The following is a 23,004-nucleotide window of genomic DNA, read 5'->3' on the forward strand; positions in this document are numbered from 1 at the left end:
ACACCTAAAGGAGCTGGAGAAAGAACAAGAAAGAAACCCTAAGCCCAGCAGGAGAAGAGAAATCATAAAGATCAGAGCAGAAATCAATGAAATAGAAACCAAAAAAACAATAGAACAAATCAACGAAACTAGGAGCTGGTTCTTTGAAAGAATTAATAAAATTGATAAACCCCTGGCCCGACTTATCAAAAAGAAAAGAGAAAGGACCCAAATAAATAAAATCATGAATGAAAGAGGAGAGATCACAACTAACACCAAAGAAATACAAACTATTATAAGAACATACTATGAGCAACTCTACGGCAATAAATTTGACAATCTGGAAGAAATGGATGCATTCCTAGAAACATATAAACTACCACAACTGAACCAGGAAGAAATAGAAAGCCTGAACAGACCCATAACCAGTAAGGAGATTGAAACAGTCATTAAAAATCTCCAAACAAACAAAAGCCCAGGGCCAGACGGCTTCCCGGGGGAATTCTACCAAACATTTAAAGAAGAACTAATTCCTATTCTCCTGAAACTGTTCCAAAAAATAGAAATGGAAGGAAAACTTCCAAACTCATTTTATGAGGCCAGCATCACCTTGATCCCCAAATCAGACAAGGATCCCACCAAAAAAGAGAGCTATAGACCGATATCCTTGATGAACACAGATGCGAAAATACTCAACAAAATACTAGCCAATAGGATTCAACAGTACATTAAAAAGATTATTCACCACGACCAAGTGGGATTTATTCCAGGGCTGCAAGGTTGGTTCAACATCCGCAAATCAGTCAATGTGATACAACACATCAATAAAAGAAAGAACAAGAACCATATGATACTCTCAATAGATGCTGAAAAAGCATTTGACAAAGTACAACATCCCTTCCTGATCAAAACTCTTCAACGTGTAGGGATAGAGGGCACATACCTCAATATCATCAAAGCCATCTATGAAAAACCCACCGCAAATATAATTCTCAATGGAGAAAAACTGAAAGCTTTTCCGCTAAGGTCAGGAACACGGCAGGGATGTCCATTATCACCACTGCTATTCAACATCGTACTAGAGGTCCTAGCCTCAGCAATCAGACAACAAAAGGAAATTAAAGGCATCCAAATCGGCAAAGAAGAAGTCAAATTATCACTCTTCGCAGATGATATGATACTATATGTGGAAAACCCAAAAGACTCCACTCCAAAACTGCTAGAACTTATACAGGAATTCAGTAAAGTGTCAGGATATAAAATCAATGCACAGAAATCAGTTGCATTTCTCTACACCAACAGCAAGACAGAAGAAAGAGATATTAAGGAGTCAATCCCATTTACAATTGCATCCAAAACCATAAGATACCTAGGAATAAACCTAACCAAAGAGGCACAGAATCTATACTCAGAAAACTATAAAGTACTCATGAAAGAAATTGAGGAAGACACAAAGAAATGGAAAAATGTTCCATGCTCCTGGATTGGAAGAATAAATATTGTGAAAATGTCTATGCTACCTAAAGCAATCTACACATTTAATGCAATTCCTATCAAAGTACCATCCATCTTTTTCAAAGAAATGGAACAAATAATGCTAAAATTTATATGGAACCAGAAAAGACCTCGAATAGCCAAAGGGATATTGAAAAAGAAAGCCAACGTTGGTGGCATCACAATTCCGGACTTCAAGCTCTATTACAAAGCTGTCATCATCAAGACAGCATGGTACTGGCACAAAAACAGACACATAGATCAATGGAACAGAATAGAGAGCCCAGAAATAGACCCTCAAATCTATGGTCAACTAATCTTCGACAAAGCAGGAAAGAATGTCCAATGGAAAAAAGACAGCCTTTTCAATAAATGGTGCTGGTAAAATTGGACAGCCACATGCAGAAAAATGAAATTGGACCATTTCCTTACACCACACACAAAAATAGACTCAAAATGGATGAAGGATCTCAATGTACGAAAGGAATCCATCAAAATCCTTGAGGAGAACACGGGCAGCAACCTCTTCGACCTCTGCCGCAGCAACATCTTCCTAGGAACAACGCCAAAGGCAAGGGAAGCAAGGGAAAAAATGAACTACTGGGATTTCATCAAGATCAAAAGCTTTTGCACAGCAAAGGAAACAGTTAACAAAATCAAAAGACAACTGACAGAATGGGAGAAGATATTTGCAAACGACATATCAGATAAAGGACTAGTGTCCAGAATTTATAAAGAACTTAGCAAACTCAACACCCAAAGAACAAATAATCCAATCAAGAAATGGGCAGAAGACATGAACAGACATTTCTGCAAAGAAGACATCCAGATGGCGAACAGACACATGAAAAAGTGCTCCATATCACTCGGCATCAGGGAAATACAAATCAAAACCACAATGAGATATCACCTCACACCAGTCAGAATGGCTAAAATCAACAAATCAGGAAATGACAGATGCTGGCGAGGATGCGGAGAAAGGGGAACCCTCCTACACTGTTGGTGGGAATGCAAGCTGGTGCAGCCACTCTGGAAAACAGCATGGAGGTTCCTCAAAATGTTGAAAATAGAACTGCCCTATGACCCAGCAATTGCACTATTGGGTATTTACCCTAAAGATACAAATGTAGTGATCCAAAGGGGCACATGCACCCGAATGTTTATAGCAGCAATGTCCACAATAGCCAAACTATGGAAAGAACCTAGATGTCCATCAACAGATGAATGGATCAAGAAGATGTGGTATATATACACAATGGAATACTATGCAGCCATCAAAAGAAATGAAATCTTGCCATTTGCAACAACATGGATGGAACTAGAGCGTATCATGCTTAGCGAAATAAGTCAAGCAGAGAAAGACAACTATCATATGATCTCCCTGATATGAGGAAGTGGTGATAAAACATGGAGGCTTAAGTGGGTAGAAGAAGAATAAATGAAACAAGATGGGATTGGGAGGGAGACAAACCATAAGTGACTCTTAATCTCACGAAACAAACTGAGGGTTGCCGGGGGGAGGGGGTTTGGGAGAAGGGGGTGGGATTATGGACATTGGGGAGGGTATGTGATTTGGTGAGTGCTGTGAAGTGTGTAAACCTGGTGATTCACAGACCTGTACCCCTGGGGATAAAAATATATGTTTATAAAAAAAAAAAAATACCATAGGTCATGAGATCCCCTAGGCTTTTTCATAGTTGTTTCAGGGACTGTTACATCTACAGATCCACAACTAGATTTCTTGGATTACGGCTTGTCAAAAAATAAAACAAAGGGCAGGTTGTGGACCATAACCCAGTCTTATTTAAACAAAGTTTCAGGGAATGGATTCTGGGAATCAGTACTTTTAACAAACTCCTGGTTTCCTAGTGGCTCAGTTGGTTAAGTGTCTGCCTTCAGCTCATGTGATGCTCCCAGGGTCCTAGGATCGAGCCCCACATTGGGCTCCCCACTTCTCCCTCTCCGACTGCCCCTCCCCACCCCCACTCATGCTCTCTCAAATAAATAAATAAAATCTCAAAAAAAACCTCTCCCCATTATTATTATATACACCTAAATTTGGGATTCACCATTGTAATCTTTTCTCATTTTCTCTATAATTTTTTATTGACTCTCCCATTAGCATCCAAAGAAGGAAATAATCTGGACCATCAAATATCTGATTGAACATGGTTTCTAATCCAAAGAGACTACTCCACTCTTTTCTTGCTTGCATGGTTTCTGAAGAAAGGTCCAATGTAATTCTTACTCCTGTTCTTCTATAGGTGAGGTGCTTTTTCTTTGGCTTCTTTCAAGATTTTTTCCTTGTCTTTGATTCTGTGCAGTTGGATATATGTCTAGGTGTAGTTTTTTTGGTATTCATCCTGGTTGGTGTTCTCTGAGCTTCCTGGATATGTGGTTTGGTTCTGTCAGTAATTTTGGAAAATTCTCAATCATTACAACTACAAATATTTCTTCTGTTCCTTTCTCTCTCTCTCTTCTCCTCTGATATTCCCTTTACATATATGCTATACTTTTGTAGCTGTCCCACAGTTCTTGACTATTCCGTCTTTGTTTTCATTTTTCTTTGTATTTGCTTTCCAGTTTTGGAAGTTGATATTGGCTCATCTTCAAGCTGTTTCTCTCCTGAGCCATGTCTATCTACTGGGGAGCTCATCAAATGCATTATTCATTTCTGTTTCAGTGATTTTGATTTATAATATTTCCTTTTGATTCTTTTGTGGAGTTTCCATTCTCTCTGCTTATGTTACCAATCTCTTCTTACATGTTGTTTACTTTTCCCTAATTAGCCCTTAGCATATTAACCATATTTATTTTAAAATTTTAGTCTGATAATTCCAGTCTGTGCTGTATGTGAGTCTGGTTAGGAAAATCGCTCTGTTTCATCAAACTATTTTTACCATTAAGTATATCTTTTAATTTTTTTTTGAAAGCCTGACCTGATATATTGGATAGCAGGAATTGAATTAAATATCACGAGGTTTTTTTGTTTTCCTGGCTAGAAGTTAGGCTGTGCTTGGTGTTCGTTGTAGCTGTAGGTGTCAGGCTAAACCTCTCTGTGTTCTTTTTGGGTTTCCCTAGATCCCCCTTCTTAAATAACATCTGACACCCTTGCCTAACTCTGTATTCTTTCCTGAGAGTTTTGTATCTTAGCTCTTACATGTAGACCTGTGATCCATTTTAACTGACTTTCTTGTGGATGATGTGATGTAGGGGTCCGACTTCATTCTTTTGTGTGTAGATTTTCAGTGGTGCCAGCACCGTTTATTACAAAGATTATTCTTTCTTCCATATTGCATTGTTTTGTTAACCTTGTCAGAAAAATCTGTCAACTATAAATGTGTTTTTTTTGGATCCTAATCCTATTTCACCAATCTATATGTCTTTTATTATGTTGGTACCATACTGCCTTGATTATTATACCATTATAGTAACCAAGGAAATGAGAGTCCTTTGTTCTTCATTTTCAAGATTGTTTTGGTTATTCTGGGTCCTTGAGTTTCCATTGTGAAATGGAAATTTTATGAAGTGAAATTTTTCTCTGGACTGCTAAGTTGCTTTCACATATGAAAATCAGTTAACGTAATACATAATACTCAATATGCTAGAAATAGAATTTATTCACATGATAAAGAACATCTATGAAAAATGTACAACTAACATCATATTTAAAGGTGGAAGATTAAATATTTTCCCTCTAAGACCACGAAACAGACAAAGATGCCCATTCTCACCATTTCTATTCTACATTGTATCAGAGGCTCTAACCAGGGCAGTGGAGGAAAAACAAAAAACAAAACACCCAGCTTGGAAAGGAAGAAGTAAAACTACCTCTCTTCACAGATGGCATGATTTTGTATGTAAAAAATCCTAAGTAATCCACTAAAAAACTCTTTGAACTAATAAATTCAGCAGCATTGCAGAGTACAAGATCAGTACCCAAAAATCCACTGTATTTCTTATACACTGGCAAGAAACGATCTGAAAGTGACATTAAGAAAACAATTCTGTGTAAGATACCATCGGAAATAACAAAATACTTAGGATCAAATTTATACTTGTAAACTATGAAACTTTGGTTCTGGAAACTACAAAACACTGATGAGATAAATTAAAGAAGACATAAATAAATGGAAAGAAACCCTGTATATATAGATCAGAAGACTTAATATTGTTAAGTTGACCGTACTTTCCAAATTGAGCTGTAGACTGAATGAAACCTATGTATGGGACACATGATTTTCCTCTTACTGCTCCGAAGGTTGTGTCCTAGTCTTTGGTTTTTATGGTTTTACTGTGATGTTTCTGGGTGTGGCTCTCTTTGAGTTTATCTTCCGTTGAGTTTGTTGAGCTTCCTGGATATACAGATTAATGTTTTTCATCCGACTTGAGAAATTTTCAGCCATTATTTATTTGGATATTCTTTTCTGCTTTTTTCTGCCTCTCCTCTCCTCCTGGCACCCCTAGCATGCATATAATACACATTATGCATAGGTACACTTAGTGGTGTCTCCTAGTTCTTTTGAGGCTCTCTTTTCGCTCTGTGCTGCACATTGTACAGTCTCTATCGATTTATCTTCAAGTTGATGGATTCTTTCTTCTGCCAGTTCACATGCGCTGTTGAACCCCTGTAGTGAATTTTTAATTTCAGTTATTGTCCTTTTTAACTCCTGAATTTGCACTTGGTTCTTTTTTATAATCTCTCTCTTTAATGATAGTCTCTATTTGATGAGACATTATGATCATACTTTACTTAAATTTTTTTTTCTTATTTGAGTATAGTTGACATACAAGTTCACATTAGCTTTAAGTGTACGACATAGTGATTCAGCATCTCTATACATTACACTGTGCTCGCCACAAGGGTAGCTGCCATCTGTCCCCAGACATCACTATCATAGTATCATTGCCCGTATTCCCTGTGCTGTACCTTTTATTCCCACATCTTACTCATTTCTTAACTGCAAGCCTGTATCTTCTACTCCTCTTACCCATTTTGCCTTTTTCCCCTCACCTCCCCTCCCCTCTGGCAACCATCTGTTTGTTCTCTGTATTTATAGGTTTAATTCTGCTTTTTTGTTTGTTTATTTTGTTTTTCCAGTTCCACATGTGAGTGAAATCACATGGTATTTGTCTTTTTCAGTCTGAGTTATTTCACTTGGGCATAAGTCCAACTTATAATTCTAGGTCCATCCATGTTGTCACAAAGGGCAAGATCCCATCCCTTTTTAAGGCTGTGTAATATTCCACTGTATAAATAAAACACCTACACCACATCTTCTTTATCCATTCATCTGTTGATGGGCAGTTAGGTTGCTTCCATATCTTTGCTATTGTAAATAATGCTGCATTGAACATAAGGGTGCACATACCCAGGTACCTCTAAGTGGTTGTTTCTTAAAGAAAGAATTTTTACCACAGTGCCTCTGTGATGCAGTTAGTTAAGTATCTGACTTTTGGTTTCAGCTCAGTTGTAATCTCAGGATCGTGAGATCGAGCCCCATGTTGGGCTCCCTGCTCAGTGCCAAGTCTGCTTAAGACTCTCTCTCACCCCCTACTCCCCACTCTCTTTCTTAAATGAATAAGAAAATTAATTTTCACCACTTACAGTTGTTTCACTGAGAAGCAGGTCTCTGATGCTGCTTACACTTAACACTGCCATTCTGAAAGTCATCATTCTGTGTGCTGTTTTCCAGAAGTCAGTCACTACGAGTTGGAACAGTTTTTGGAATTAGCTTGTTTGAAAAACCGTATTATGTATCATCCCCTTTTACAAATTAAATTTATAGGGTTTGTAAGTTCTGCATGAATATGTGTTGTAATTTAAGTCCAAGTTTGTGTGTATGAAACCAGATTTTTCTCCTTAAACAACATTTAGGCATAAAATGCATCTTTGATCATTTTTATCCTCTTTTTCTCTTCTCTTTTCCACATGAACTTTACTATCATCATTCGAAATCACAGATTTCTCTCTCTAATCCTGAAGTCTCCATTTCTGAAAATAAAAACTGCTGATAATAGGAAAAACTTAATTCCTTAAAAGAAATGTGTCATTGTCTCTTAAAATACATCCATGACCATATTTAAATACACAAATACCTACAAATAGATACTGTTTAACTAATTTCCACTTATAGTTCATGGCTTCCTAGAAGATTTTTATAAACTCTCTGTTCTGTTAATTAGATGCTTCAAGTTTGTTATGCTCTGTTGTGGATAAGATGGACACTGATGGTAGGTTTTTTTCTCTATCTGGTTTTAAATTTGTGATTTGTGTTGTTAACTCCCACCTCCATTCTGTGTTCTCAGAAATGTAATGTTTTTGAGATGCTTGAGTATGAAAAGGCTTTGGACAACTTTTATTGATTCTGTGTGGTTTGGTGGAGAAGGAGTTTCCACCTTCCCTTCCTTTAACCCACACCAGCCCATCGGGGCCCCTGACATTGGGTCCACCCCCATTTCTTCCTGACAGATGTATGGCTGCAATTCCAAGGCCCACATGTACTTTGACTCAACTTTCTCTGGCTCTTACACCGTGGAGAGTCCTGATCTCCCTTCATCTTTCCCTCATATTTTTATCCTAAGTTCTTGGTTTCCACTTTTTCAAATGATCCTTAACAGGTGTGACAGCAGCTCATGTCCCTTAGAAGTCTACGAAGTGACTCTGAGTAGGCGGATTTGGTATAAGGAAGGTTCACAGCTGAGAAGAGAGTACTGTAAAATACTGCTAATGCAGATCTGTGTTGACTTTCTGATGTTAAGAGTAATAAGTACCTAATGTAAAAAAAACTCCAGAAACCCAACTATAAAAGTAATGTAACCCCACCCCCAAATCGAAACACCGTGGAAGCAATGTAACTTTGTGTGAACTTTTCGCTGTAGCCCCTGCAGGAGCTTGTGGTGGTGGACTGGCACCTCCTATAGGAACAGCAGCAAGTTCCAGAGCTGTCCTGTTCACTGTAGGATCTCCTCCACACAGTGCTACAGCCCCCGCTTGTACCCAATGGTCCTTCGAACAAGAACAACCTCAGGTGAAGAATTGTCTTATCATTTTGGCTTGTGTTTGGAGTGTAGTGTTCTGTCGATGACTTGATGATGCGACTCGGGTGAGTCCCTCAGCTCTCTGGGCTTCAGTTTCCTTACCAGTGACATTGAGATCATCACTTTCTTGACCTTAGAGGGGTTATAAGGCATAAATGGAATGTTATTTGTAGGGGGGAAACTTTGTAAGCTAAGAGCACTGCATGTTGATAACACTGTATTATAGCGGTATAATGTAGCTATGACTTTTCCATGATGAAGGAGTGGCGCATCTGCGGTGCTCGTTGTGTCTTTATATTAAAGGCGTATTTCAGTACCTCTGGTAATTTTTTTGAAATAGTAGATGGTTGTTTATCTTTACTTTTGTTCTTAGAACAACTGGAAATGAGTTATCATTTAGCATTGTCGTCTGTATTGTACCTTGTGTCCTTTAAATTCTCTTCTGCTACATAAGTTATCAAACAAAATGTCAGGAGATTTATAAGCAAAAGGATTATAAACAGGTAACAAGAGAGGAAGTAGAGCCAATAATCTTGTTTTTCAGATTATTGAAAGTATTAAATAATAGTAAAATGTCATTTTCAGAAAGTGACATTTTATACCTGTTAGCTAAGCCAACACTAGAAGATGGAGGTGCCCACCGTTGCTGAGGTGTGGTGAGGTCTGTGTGCTCACACCTGGGGTCGAAAGTAGTGCTGCAGTTGTCACAAGAGCTGTGAAGATGTAACATTTGACCTGTGGTAACCCCATTCCTGTTTATAATACCACTTCAGAGTGCTTATCACAAATGAATCATCCAAAAGAAGGGAAAACTTTGGGTTTCATTACAGTGTTATCTGTGGCTTAAAGAACCAGAAATAGTGTAAATCCTCCAGACAGTCATCACATACAGACATCTAGGGAACTGCTGGGCCTCTGCTGCGTTTTATGAAGAGGAGGACTGTGGAACAATGGGGAGAAATGTATACGCTATAAACTTGTTTAAAACAAGCCATGTAGGGGTGCTTGGGGGGCTCAGTCAGTGAAGCGGCTGCCTTCAGCTCAGGTATTGATCTTGGAATCCCAGGAAGGAGCCCTGCATCCAGCTCCCTGGTCAGTGGGGAATCCGCCTCTCCCTCTGCCCCTCCCCCTGCTCTTGATCTCTCTCTCTCTCTTTCTCTCTCTCTCTCTCTCTCTCTCTCTCTCTCTGGCTCACTTGCTCACACTCGAATCAATAAATAAAATCTTAAAAAAAAAAAAAAACTAGCCATGATGATGTCGATGAAATAGATGTATAAACAAGGAATAAAGGTGACCTCAGAGAAATAAAACCTCTTCATAGGCTCCAGTAGGGGGTCCGTGACTGTTGCTGGGCTGGCGTCAGGGGCGGGCACAGCCCACCTGCCCACATGCTCACGGTCCTGTCCCCTTGCAGCCGGCTGCAGCAGCAGCCCAAGGGCTCCCTGTGCTCCGCCAACAGCTGCGTGTGTGTGGGCTCCCCGCCGGGGCCCGGTTGGGGGGCTTCCCCTCCGGGACCCGAGGCTGCTCCCAGCCTGAGATACATGACTTATGGTGCTTCAACCCCTAGCCTGGAGGGGCTCATCACCTTCGAAGCCCTGGAGCTGCCGGAGGAGATGCTGATGGAGGTGAGAAGAGCCGCCGAGGGTGTTCTAGCCAAGGGAGGAGAGCAGACTGCTCCCAAAAGTGCCTTTTTCTTTTTGTTTTTGTTGCTGTTGTTTTTCTTTTCTTTACCTCGCCTTGTCTTTTCTATTTGAAAACCACTGCTGACACGCTTTCAGAATAATGTGGACAGTGACACTCACCCAGAACAAGCTTTGGTTGATAGGAAGTGACAGATACAGATTTTTCATCTGAAGTTTAGTTTCTTTCCATCAATAGGACTTGGAAAGCATAATCTTGGTCCTGAAACTAGAACTTTTTATTTTCAGTGTTTGCTTTTCTTTATAACATAAAAATGACACACTTAGGCTTAAAAAGTAATCAAGCGTAATTAGATGTGTCACTAACACGGAGAAATAACCCTAGCAGGCAGAGGCTCGCATTGGTAGACCAGCCCCTGCCCTCCTGGAGCCAGTTGTGCAGGGAGACCCATATCAGAATCCTGTGAACACAGACTGAGAACAGGCGAGGTTCATTCAGTGACTGCAATGGCTATGTCAGTTCAGTTCCTCAGTCCTGCCTCCAGGACAGCATTCAGGAGCCCACACTGTGTCCTCCCACTGGTCACAGTGCTGACTTGGCTTACATTTCCATTAAAATGATCAGTTCTCCAGACGAACAGAGAACAGATGCTCTCTCCATGCTGGACCTCTAGCATTTCTGTTGTGTGTGAATGTCTATTCTTTCACTTAGAAGTTATAAAATGGTGCGTGCAAAATATATCAGTGAGTTCCTAGTGAATTTAGTCATAATTTTGAACATGTGTTTAACCCAGGGCTAAAATTGGAAAAGCAGTTGTCTGAGTATTTTCAGTCAAATTAGACACAAATTGTTTTCCAGTATATTTAACGGTATATTAGAATATATAGTGCTATGTGCATGTATATGTATACATATATATGTAAGAGAGCAGGAAGACCTTCACAAGTTAATTGGTTTATTTCTCCTTTCTCAAGGAAATGATTCTCATCCTTTTTTAATCATAAAAGGAGAATGAGAAGCTTAGTCTTATTTGAGATTTCAAGAAACATTTATAGCTAAAAACACATCTCGAAACAACACTAATTTTAGACTACCTATTTTTAATGCATGCTATTATGTCTACACTTACTCCCCTCTTTAACTAACTGGACAGCTAACCAAGATTTAAAGCTTTGGTGTCAGGAATCACTGTGAACTGAAAACCCACTGGAAATTAAAATAAAGCATCTCTCAAACTATAAGTCAGTAGAATTTGCAGAACTGTCTAGAAGTGTGGTTTGAATAACCTTACAATCCTGGTATTTGTTTTGTCATGTTTTGTCTCAGATATTGATTTGTTTTTGTTGTTGTCGTTATTGTTTCTAGTAAAAGCATATGACCTCATCTTTGAAACTTAATTTTGTGGCTGCTCTCATCCATACACACAAACGCATGCACACACCCACACACCCACATTGTGTTTCACCTGTGCTTATTTTCCTACTAGTTTTGGGGAATTTAAAAATTGTAGTCTGTTCTATTCATTCTGATGTCCGTAAGTATAAAAACACAGTAGCTTCAGCCGCGGTGTATATACAGAAACAAGTATGCTGGTCTTCTTAGTTTCTAAGCTTCTAAGACAAATTGGCTTTGCCACAGAGAGAACACACAGACACCTTATGCACCTCAATGTGATGCTGATGTTCACGAAGTGTGTGCTGGACCTGACGGCCACCCGGGGCTGTGCACATCCAATGTCTCCTTGTACCAGATCCAGGAGAGTGTGGTCGCGGACCAGATCAGCCAGCTGAGCAAAGACTGGGGGTACGTGCCCCCTTTGCCGTTTGCTTCCAAATTCTCCATGCTTTCTGTAAATTCATGTCTGAGATGGAGGTCCTGTCAGACACAAGAGATTGTGTCTCATAAAGAGCTTCAAGGGAGCTCTTGGTTATGTCACTGGCGTGATTCCACTTGTGAGCCAAGACTCAAAGATTGTGCAGCCTTAGTATTGCCTCTTCCTTGTGACTTATATTGTTGAAGGTATTTGATGATGAAGAAGTTGTATTGGTTCTTGAGTCTTTTCACACATGCTTTTTTCTGTGCTGAAACTTTTTCCTTCAGGAGTTATTTGTACATTAAAAATGTCAAGGAGGGGGCGCCTGGGTGGCTCAGTGGGTTAAGCCTCTGCCTTCCACGCAAGTCATGGTCTCGGGGTCCTGGGATGGAGCCCCGCATCGGGCTCTCTGCCTTTCTCTCTGCCTACTTGTGATCTCTCTCTCTATATCTCTCTCTGTTAAATAAATATATATATATTTTTTTATGTCAAGGAGGATGATATTCCTTTAGAAATGCTCTTTGGTGACCCAATGGTAGAGGACGGAGTGTGGCACGTTGGCTCACAGGATAACACTCTCTGCCTTCCTTCCGGCGCAGGCGTGTGGAGCAGCTGGTCTTATACATGAAAGCCGCACAGCTCTTAGCAGCCTCTCTGCATCTCGCCAAAGCCCAGATCAAGTCCGGGAAGCTGAGCCCATCCACGGCTGTGAAACAAGGTATGGAGGCGTGCGACAGTACCCGCGCCGACGCCTGCGATCTCACGCCGCCCTCTTCCCCTTTACGCAAAGAGAGAGTTTTATGCAGAGTCTGTGCTAGAAAAAACTCTTAGATGGGCAAAGATGCTGACTTTCCTGGGTTGTGCTCTTGCCATTTAATTGATACAGAGAACAGCCAAAATGACTTTCTTTATTCTCAACTTTTCCTTAACTGGAAGAGAACCCATGAAAGAACCTGATTTCTGGTCATTTTTTCCCCCAAGGACGATTTAGTGCTACTTTCCTTAAATTGGCAGAAAAGGTGCATGTCACTGTGACTTTATTTTTATTTTGGGAGGAAAATTAAAATTAGTTCTCATCTCAACTTCTTCCAGTTGTCAAAAATCTGAATGAACGATACAAATTCTGCATCACCGTGTGCAAGAAACTTACAAAAAAGCTGAATCGCTTCTTTTCTGACAGAGATTTATCGATGAAATGAACAGCGTAACTACAAAGAAACTCATCTATTCTTGTGCTGTAGAAATGGTAACCCTTTTAAATATTGAATATTATATAGGCCAATCTTCTGAGTTGAATACCTACTTGGCATTTTCCCTTTATTATTTTTTTAAAAGATGTATTTATTTTGAGAGAGAGTGCACTAGTGGGAGGGGCAGAGAGAATTTCAAGCAGACTCTGTGCTGAACACAGAGCCTGACGCAGGACGCAGTCTCAGTACCCTGAGATCACAGCCTGAGGCGAAACCAAGAGTCAAAGGCTTAACCAACTGCACCACCCAGGCGCCCTTTGATGTTATCCTTTTAAAAAAAGTTCCTGCCCTTAACAATTCCCAAGCCCCAAATATTGTGACTCCTTCTTAATGACAGAGGTAATTGGGTGTCATTAGCCCAAGTAACACATTAAGTGACATTGGCTACCACACGTGGTGACATTTTATTGTACCTCTTAAAAATTGCTCACATTAGGCACAGTCTAATCTTTTTATACTTTGCATCTAAAGGCTTTGGCTAGATCTGCATTTTCTGCATTTTCTACTGTTTCAGAAATTTTGGAATAAAAATTAGGAGAAATCCTGCTGTTCACCAGCGCATGTGCCCTGACTCTGCTTACTGACCCTACCTGAGTAAAGACGCAAAGTAAAATCTGCTTTTCCAACTGTGTTGTTGTACTATTGGAAATATTGTTTCTGTCTCATGGAGGGGAAATTGCTCTGAAGTAGAGATGAAATTAGGGACTGTTAAAGAAGTGACTAAGTGGGGGGAATTATCGACCAATCTTATTTTCTCCCACCTCCCCTCCAAAGTTGTCCACTTGGAATTGTACTGTTACATTACCCCTGGCCTCATTTTGAAAACCATTATCAAGTCATAGGAAAATAACTTTGGAATATAAACTGTTGATAAAAATAACAGATATTATTTTGCTCTAAACTGTTGCTATGAATAATATGCATTCTGTCACTCTGTACTGAATTAAGATTTCATATGGTATTTGATTTTTAGAAGTTTGCCAGGAAAAATGTTCTCTCCAAAGCAGTGTGATGCTCCCTTCTTTTCTGATAATAAGAGCAGTCAGTGGAGCTTGAGTAAGTTTGCCCAGGCTGCACAGAAAACTCACCTATACTAGCACTATCTTTAGTTCATTTTTTCTTCTTCCTTTTCAGAATGAACTTTCAGTACCCAATTTTTTTTAATTGTAAGTGGCCTTAAAGTATTGTTTGGAAGACACAGACGATATCGGCAAATACATTAGGATACTGGGTTAATGATAGTCCTGGCATTTCATGATTAAAGAGAATGTTGAAGAACAAAATTCAGCCAAGTAAAACTGGAGATGGAACTGTCCTTGTTAAATGACTCACGAGTCAGACAGCATCCCACCTAGCAAGCAGTGGGGACCTCTGCTGGGCTCAATAAAATAAAGGTTTTTAAAAGGGAGGGAGGGGTCATAAAAAAGAAGAACGGAATTTATTAGTCAGGAGTGCATCGTTCAGGCAAAGTTGCCCTCCTAAGGGGAAGCAGAATGTGCCCGTTGGCTAGGAAATGCCGTATTGACTGGGTAACGTCACATTCCTGAGTGACCGAGACTGCGTTCAGGTTGGGTTTGCTGACTCACCCTAAGTGATGCCATCTGGGCCCTCATTTCAGAATACTGTTGGGAAAACTTCTGAAATACTCACAACCTGTGAATACTTCTGCTGTCCCTTCTTTCTGGAAAGCTCCTCCCACCTGGCCATCTCCTGGTCCTCCTCCAGACTCAGCCTAAACACCACTTCCTGGAGGCTTTCCCTGATCTTCTCTCCATCCATGGTTGCGTTAGACGCACCCAGCATGTATCCCCTACCATCCAGGGCTCCCTCTCCAGTAACACGTATCCCTTGGCCTTAGAATGCCATGTTTCCCAGCCCCGCGCATCCCTCTAGACGGTATGCTCTCCTTCACCATGTGCACAGTGCTGGGAACACAGGAAGGTGCTCAGCACACATCTCTGAGCGAATGAATGACTACACCCGAAAATGCTTTGAGTAAAGCAAGCTAAGAGATGACTTTTAACACCACTTAATTATTTTTTATTACAAAATGTACTTTTTTTCAAAGATTTTACTTACTTATTTGACAGACAGAGATCACAAGTAGGCAGAGAGAGGAGGAAGCAGGCTCCCTGCTGAGCAGAGAGCCCAACGTGGGGCTCCATCCCAGGACCCTGGGATCACAACCTGAGCCGAAGGCAGAGGCTTAACCCACAGAGCCACCCAGGCGCCCCATTATTATTACAAAATGTACTTTAATGAAGTGTCAGGCTGCACTAGTGTGAAAGCGTATGTTTAAAAGAAACTTCTTAATGCAGTCCTAGAAGAGCCAGTTCAGGAGCATAAGTTCTGCTAGTCAGTCCTTCGTCTGAGTCTGAGATGATGTGAGAGTGCAGAGGAACTCTTTCGTCAAGAAACTCCCATTTTATTTTGCCTATCTGAAGAATTTTTGAGTTTTATATAGTTTGGTAGATGATATCATTTTGTCAAAATGTGTTAATTTTAGATAGATTCCATTAAAAGCTGCATTGCCCAGATGGATTCGTATTTTCTGGGAAAAGTTGAGACTCTTCTCATTTCTGCCGACTTGGCTTCAGGTTCAGTCTGCCGCCCTGGATGAGATGTTTCAGCAGACCGAAGACATCGTTTATCGCTACCATAAGGCAGCCCTTCTTCTGGAAGGCCTCACTAAGATTCCCCAGGACCCTGCCAACATCGAAAATGTACACAAATGTAAGTCGACTTAGAAGACAGACAACCCAGTTGTCTCCTACAGGTGCAGCAGGAGGAGTGAGCAGAGTCCGGCACCATATGGCCTGGGTTTGGATCTTGGCTTCGGGCCGATCCTTTACCCTTCCCATGGTCTGTTTCTTCTTCTGAAAGATGAGAGAGTTGTTCGAGGGGTTGAGATAATGCACGTGAAGTCCTTGTGACTTCGGATTTTCACACTGCATGACCGTGTTGGCAGATGTGTATTTGCATCTGTAGAGAGCTTTGGTTTTATTGTTAATAATAAAGGCAACTGTTCTAAGCTTCATGAGCTTATTGGTGACTGAAGACTTTTATGAAGACTCCAGGGTAGATGTAGGATAGACAGCAGAGTGGAGATTGATAGGCTGCCGGGTGATGATATCATTTATCAGAAAGAAGCCCTGGGTTTTGAGGAGGGGATGGTGGGCCCTTCAGAGTGTACATGCTCATACCACACAGCCTCGAAGGGATGCCAGTTCTGAAATGACTTGCAGTTGGGAGAAGCTGGCCATTCAGACCTAAATGTCCTGTGTTTTACGTACCAACCTCAGTTTTGCCACTGCACATCACCGAGCTGGAAATTACATCCAAACAATTATCAGTCAGAAGGAAGACAAAATACTCAAATGGCCAACTTTGGGCCAAAGAAAGGTCAGGGGCAAGGGTGCACATGGAGAATTAATGGTGATGGGTTTGGGGTTTTCCCCCCATTAGTTCTTCTTACTTTGGTTTTGACAATAGACATGATTTTCATTATGAATTTATTTTATTTCTAGATAAAATTAGTATTGAGATTGTCAGCACTCTGTTGTAGCTCTGCAACCCTGTGAGCAGCCACAGGCTCGTCCCTGGACCAGCGGTGGGACTGAGGAGAGAGGTTTGGGATGACAGTTTGGGTTCTGTTTACCCAGCCCCAGGACGACTACCAAAGAACAAGCGTGACTTCAAAAAGGAAAACCACCCAAAAAAACTACAGACTTGTAGGAAATCTGCCTTAGTGGAGGCATCAGCCCTTCCCTTTTCTGTGTAGAAACAGAAGCAGAATATTCCACTTGGCTCTCAGTTTGGACGGGATCAATAAATGGACCTTAGAAATAGAATGATCGGTACAGTTATTCCTAAGGATAATTAAGAACGGAACAAAGTAGGTGGCTCTGTACTCAGTTCACCAGGGCAGTGTGTGAAATTCCACGCGTTTACTGAGGTATAAAGTAAAAAAAAAAATAAAAATAAAAATAAAATAAAAATCGACATCTCCAAAAAAAAAAAAAAAAAAAAAACGACATCTCATCCAAGCAGTGTGATAACTGGGGTCTGTTTGTCTGAACCTGAGCACACATCCCAGGAAGAGCGAGCTCGAGAACGAGCTGATAGAAGGCTCTTGGCAGAAGTGGTGAACTCTTCCATTTGATCAAATATGGACACATGTTCATCTTCCAAACTCTTTCATATTGCACTAATTTATTAAAACAACTATGTATTGGATTTTGCAATTTAAAACTAACTGAGGCACAATGGACTTGTTTAAAATATTTTTCTTGATTATGTTATATACACACACCCTTTCCAGAATTCACATGTAACTTCTAGTGGACTTTTAAATGGTAAAAACTTGTGTTCGTGTGAACCTTTGCATTTTTTTAACCTCTCCATCTACACATACAGATTTTCTCAGTGGTGTTTTTGAGTTGCTGGCCATTTGCTTTTGGTTGTATTTTTTATTGTGCATGCGGAGTGTGCATCGATGCCTGTGATCTCTAGGTTTACTAAAGGCTAGGTTTATTTGGGCAGTATTAGAGAAAAATACCAACTCCGGATCCTCTCAAGAATTTTAATGGGGCCAAAACAAGGTTGATGACCTAAAGGCTTGTTGGTGATGTGGAGTTTCTCCATGAAGTTAGTGACAAATGAGATTTGTCTTCTCTTAGGAAGACGGGCGGCTCTTTGCAGCCTAACGTGCATGGTTCGTGTCCGTCCTGACGGTCCACCAACGGCTGGTCATGGAGAACGTGGGCAGGTCACATCCCTCCAGAAATGGTTCCTGCATCATGTATGGTTTCGTTTCTTTTCCGCATCTGCTTGAATACTTGAATAAACCATTCTCCAGTTTTGATCCTTTTATTTTTACCCTTTTAGGTAACATAACCCAAACTCTGACAAATTGCTCAGAAGCTCTTTGGCATTAATCTAATTTTAGGATACTGATGCAGACAGACAAAAACATGGTTTTTCTTTTACTTTGATGAAGTAATGTAATTTTTACCTTATTTATCTGTATGAAATTCCAGCAGTTAATTTGAATATTTATTTATACAATGTTTGTGTTTTTAGGTCTTTAATACAGTGTTTCTACCTCTCATTTGTAACTGCATGCATTATTCTCGAAACTAGGTAAAACTCACAGAATCATTGTATAATAGCCTTTTTATTCTTGTGTGTACAGATGTATATTAAGGTAAAATAAAACTGAAAGTGTTTCTAGGGTAAAGCTGGGTCCATATTACATGGCTTGTCAAGCCAGCTCCTTCCTCTGTGAGTCTGGAGGCTTGGGCATCAACGTCCTTTGTCTTGCCCCAATATATCGGATGCTCGGAGGCTACGCGATGGGGTTCCCACCCTTCCCTGCAAGGCTTTCAAACACTGTTACTAGAAATACTCTGTTTTGTATCATTTTTTTCAAGCATCCCAGGAAATTTCATTTATGTCCTCCTTGTTCTCAGCCACATTATCTCAAGAGGCCCTCCAAGCAGCTGGGTTCATTCAGGCCCCTCCGCCCCGTCCCTTTTTTTTTTTTTTTTTTTTTTTGAATCAGCACAGGATGAAACAGGTTCACCGCAAGTGATCTGTCTGAAGTCAGGTAACTAAGGGAGGTAGGTAAGCCATGCTTTGTGATTCCCAAGTTCGTTCTTCTCCCTCCTGTGTAACAAAGGTCCGTCATGCCGCGTGTGAAACTATGACGTGTGGACGGCAGAAAACAGACTGTAAACTCATGAAAAATGGTTCTGATTCTACCCCCATTATCAAGGCCAATTGTTTCCAGAGATTTTGCCTTGACTATAGCAATAATAAATGCTTTATGTTTCCATGAGCATCTTTTTAATTTCCTATCCTTGAATTCACAAGCACACTCATGGCTTGCCACCCAGGTTCGAGCCAGAACGCAGGAAGTCAGCGACCACACAGATGTAAGGAGAGGAGTCCCAGTGAATCAGCTGACTGGCTATCCATGCGGTCAGGGTTTGCCCAAAGTGCGCCCAGTACTGGACATCCTTCGGCCCCGTTCCCTTCTCCCTGTCCAGAGGACTAACAGAGTCCCAGAGAGGAGTTTACTGTCAGGGCTGGGGCATCCTCAGCCTCCCCAGGGCGAGAAGGAAGAAGCCTAACGTGACCTCTACAGGGCCTCGAGACAACTTACCCCTGGGGCCTAGACCCTTGAATCTTCAGCTGAGGAAGCTCTCAGGACCTACTCATGTCCCTTCCTGGTTCCCCCAAGCCCTTGTGAGATTACACCTCTGGGAGAGTGTGGAGATGGTCCTTTCCTCACCGGAACCAGAGGGAGCCCCATCCAAAGCCATCCGCCTAGAAAAGCACCACACTTCTTCAGGGAACAGGCAGTCAGCCCCGAAAATCCAGCTCCTGTGAGAGAGGCAGAGCCACACAGCTGATGGGTCGGTGTGGTCGGGAGCTGACTGTGGTAGAGGAAGGCATGGAGGCAGAGACCCTGCTGTCCTTGCAGGGGCTGAGCAGAGCGAGAGCTCCCACGTTCATGCCCTGCAAGCAGAACTCATCCGAGGCTGACCCCCTTTCCCCAGAGGGCCTCTGCTCTTAGCTCGGTGTTCGGTGTGCCCTGAAGATCTTTCTCATTGTTCAGGGTGTCCCTCTCAACAGCTTCCAGGGTCCCTCACAGGAGTGGGTCTGAGCCGAGGAGCCCGCAGAGGTGACTCTGCACTGGCGCTTCCCGGAGCCCCACACTTTCTCCCACCTTGGCACAGAGGCTCCCCAAAGTCTGCCCTCAGGGGAGGCCACCTGGCGCTGTCCTGCTCTGGGACTGTCCTACTCTTGGGGGGTTGGCATCTGTCTCACCCCTTGTTCGTTGGAAACAGCTCTCTACCTCCCTGGGCATGGGGGTGCCCTGGGCCTCCAACTGCCTCCTGCACAGCTGTGTGCCCTTAGGCTCATGCATCTGTATCTGCCAGCGGAGGGTCAAGGGCACAGAGCTCAGGGAGTCACAGTGAGGATGGAACAAGTTCCTGAGCATGAAGTTGGAGCCACCCTGGGCCTATGCCTACCCTCGGGAACACTAGATGTTAGGGTCTGCGCTGGAGGTCCACAGCCCCTTGCCATTTGGTTTTGGGGAGGAGTGTGTTTGCTCGGGGCGAGGCCTGGCCTTAGGGCTCACTGGAACCACATTTTCTCCAGCTGGACGACTTCTGAAAGGGTGCGGCTCCTTCCCCAGCGGACCCACCGGGCAAGCTGTGTTCACACGTCCCTTATTTACCCTTTTGGGTCAATCTGGCAAATCAGGCAATCTGTCATTTTAGGCAAATGTTGTTTCAACCTAATATTTATTGCTTTATTCCATCCTCGTATCAACCCTTACTTGCCTCATTTTTCAGATGGAAAAACAGACTTGGGGAGTAATCCAACCTCCCCCCCAAGAGAAAGGCCCCACGGCTGGGGTAGGGGCTGGACAGCCAGGCTGGGGGCTAGGATGCGGGGCCTGTGTGCAGGGGCCTCTCCTCCCTGTGTGATGTGTCTCGTGCCCCAGACCTGCTCACCCCCATGTCCTTGTAACACTTTTCTGGTGATGTCCAGGAGGAGGGGGAAAGGCAGGCTTCTGTGTGGTTTGGACGCATCTTCTGCGTTGCAGGAGGCCGCAGAGTTCAAGAAGCCGGTGAGCCCGCAGCTCTGTACAGCCCCTCTTGGGCCTGGAGCAGGAGCCCGAGAGCAGTAGGTTTCAAAAACCAGTCCTGCTAGACCCATTTTGCAGTTTCCCTGTTCGCTTCCACGTGTGCCATTGAGAATGGACAACGGGGAGTTAGTCCCATCCTGGATGAGAGGAGCCTCGATCCCAGGCTTGCCCAGGGGACTCCCCCTCCACTCCCTCAGCCAGGAACTGCTTAGTGTCTCCCCGCCGTGGCCTCACACACTCAACATGGCCCTGTCCAGTGTGCGGTTCGCATCTTGCCAGCCCCTCAGGGCACCAGGAGGAGCGCAGGAAGGATAAGGCGGGGGAAAGGCTAATGGGAAATAAGGACATTCCCTTCGCGCCCACCACACCCCCTCCCCTGTGCCCTGTCAGGAGCCTGCCAGGGAGCCGCGGAATAAATGAGCCCCAGGCATGGGGGGCCACAGATGTTGAGTCACCCAGCTCTGAAGAGGGAAGTGGATCCAAGAGCCCTGGCGGTCCTCTCCCCTGGACGCTAGTTTCTCTGCCTCCTTCCCTTGGGTATAGGATCACAGCAGGATTAGAACTCCCGGCTCCACCCTCCCCGCGGACCACCAAGGCCGGCCCGAAGACACTTCTCTTTCTTCCCCTGTCAGTCCCATGCTGTGTTCTCTGGAACATCTGTGTTTTGGCGACACAAGCCCTGCCCTCCACCGAGAATGGACGACATGCCAACATTAACCCGCTAACAAGCCGGCGGGAGACAGGAGCAAGTCAGCTCAGAATACAAAAACCGGCGTGTATCTGGGAAACGGACGCTTAGGACACAAGCAGCGTGTTGGAGGGACCACAGTTTCCTCTGGCAGGTCCAAAACACATCTAGATCTGGGCCTGGGTGGTCCAAGATACTAGGTGTTCACAAACCTTCTGGATAGGACCAGATAGTAAGAATTTCAGGCTTTGAGGACAATGGGGTCTCCCCTGTAGCTCCTCAACCCTACCTCCCCCAGTAGCAGCCACAGACCCTGCACACACGGACACAGCTCTGTTCCGATAGAACTTTCTATACAGACGCTGAAATTTTAATCTTGTGGAATTTTCATGGGTCACATAGTTTTGTTTGTTTGTTTGTTTACCTTTTCCATCCATTTAAAAATATTTAAAAAAAAATTTTTTTTATGTATCGGCCTGATGCATAGGCGGTAATTTGCAGTCGCTGGCGTGTCAAATTACGGCACAAGAGGCAGGCACCCAAGATGCAAGGAATAACGACCGGGAGACGCCCGTGGTGCCCAACGGAGGATGAGTTTTGCTCACAAATCCGTGGTTCCCGTTGGACCCAGCTCACATGGATGTGAACTGATCTCCATGGGTCAGAAGCCAACCCCGGGTGCCCCCGCTGCTTTAGAACAATTCATGAAACTGTCAGCAAACATACAGAAGGCACAATGTTTTGCACGATTCTTAGTTCTGGGACATTCTGGGGGAGCGATCTGGTTTTTCTTGGTTCTTCGACAATCAGTGTTCTCTGCTTCTTGGTCTTGCCATGTGGCCTTGGGCAAGTCACCTCACCTTCCCGAGCCTGCCAAGGGGTACCTGCTAAAGCAGTTTTTGTGGGGAAAATGTGCTTTGCACCATGACTGGCACTTAGCAAGGTTTCGATAAATGGGGGTCGTTTTGCTTTTCATACTAAAAACATGCAACGCCATGCTCCCTTGGGCTGGCTGGATGCCTTATTCCTAGAAACAGGTGCTTGGAGTTGTTCTAACTGCTAAAGTTAACATCCAAGAGTGGACACAGGCCAAAGAGCCTGTCCCTGGGCCCCTGTCTCCTCTCAGCAAGGAGCATGGGTACGCTCACTCCACAAAACCAGGCCCCCCACGCCTTGTGGCAGAGCTGGTCATCCACAGACATTCTAGCTCTATTTTCTTGATAGGTTTAAAATATGAAATAAATGTATTATGTGTCTGTAAACTGAAAGTCCCCTCTGAAATCGTGCGTCCTGTCCCTGGCTGACAGTGGGCACCCAGCCACGGGAATGGGGCATCCTGCTTGCCCACGGGACCCTGGGATGGGTCTGGGCTCCTCACTGTGCCCCAAGAGAGAGGACCAAGTACCTGCAGGGATGGGGGGAGGCAGGGATCGGA

General features: G+C 43.0%; 1 pseudogene; it reads left to right on the top strand.

Annotated features, from left to right (window-relative positions):
- Positions 1-18,457, top strand: part of LOC131815644 (serine/threonine-protein kinase ULK2-like) — a 77,122-nt pseudogene extending 58,665 nt beyond the window's left edge.
- The last annotated feature ends 4,547 nt before the right edge of the window (positions 18,458-23,004 follow it).

This window comes from Mustela lutreola, chromosome 15, assembly GCF_030435805.1.
Source record: "Mustela lutreola isolate mMusLut2 chromosome 15, mMusLut2.pri, whole genome shotgun sequence".
Lineage (NCBI taxonomy): Eukaryota > Metazoa > Chordata > Mammalia > Carnivora > Mustelidae > Mustela > Mustela lutreola.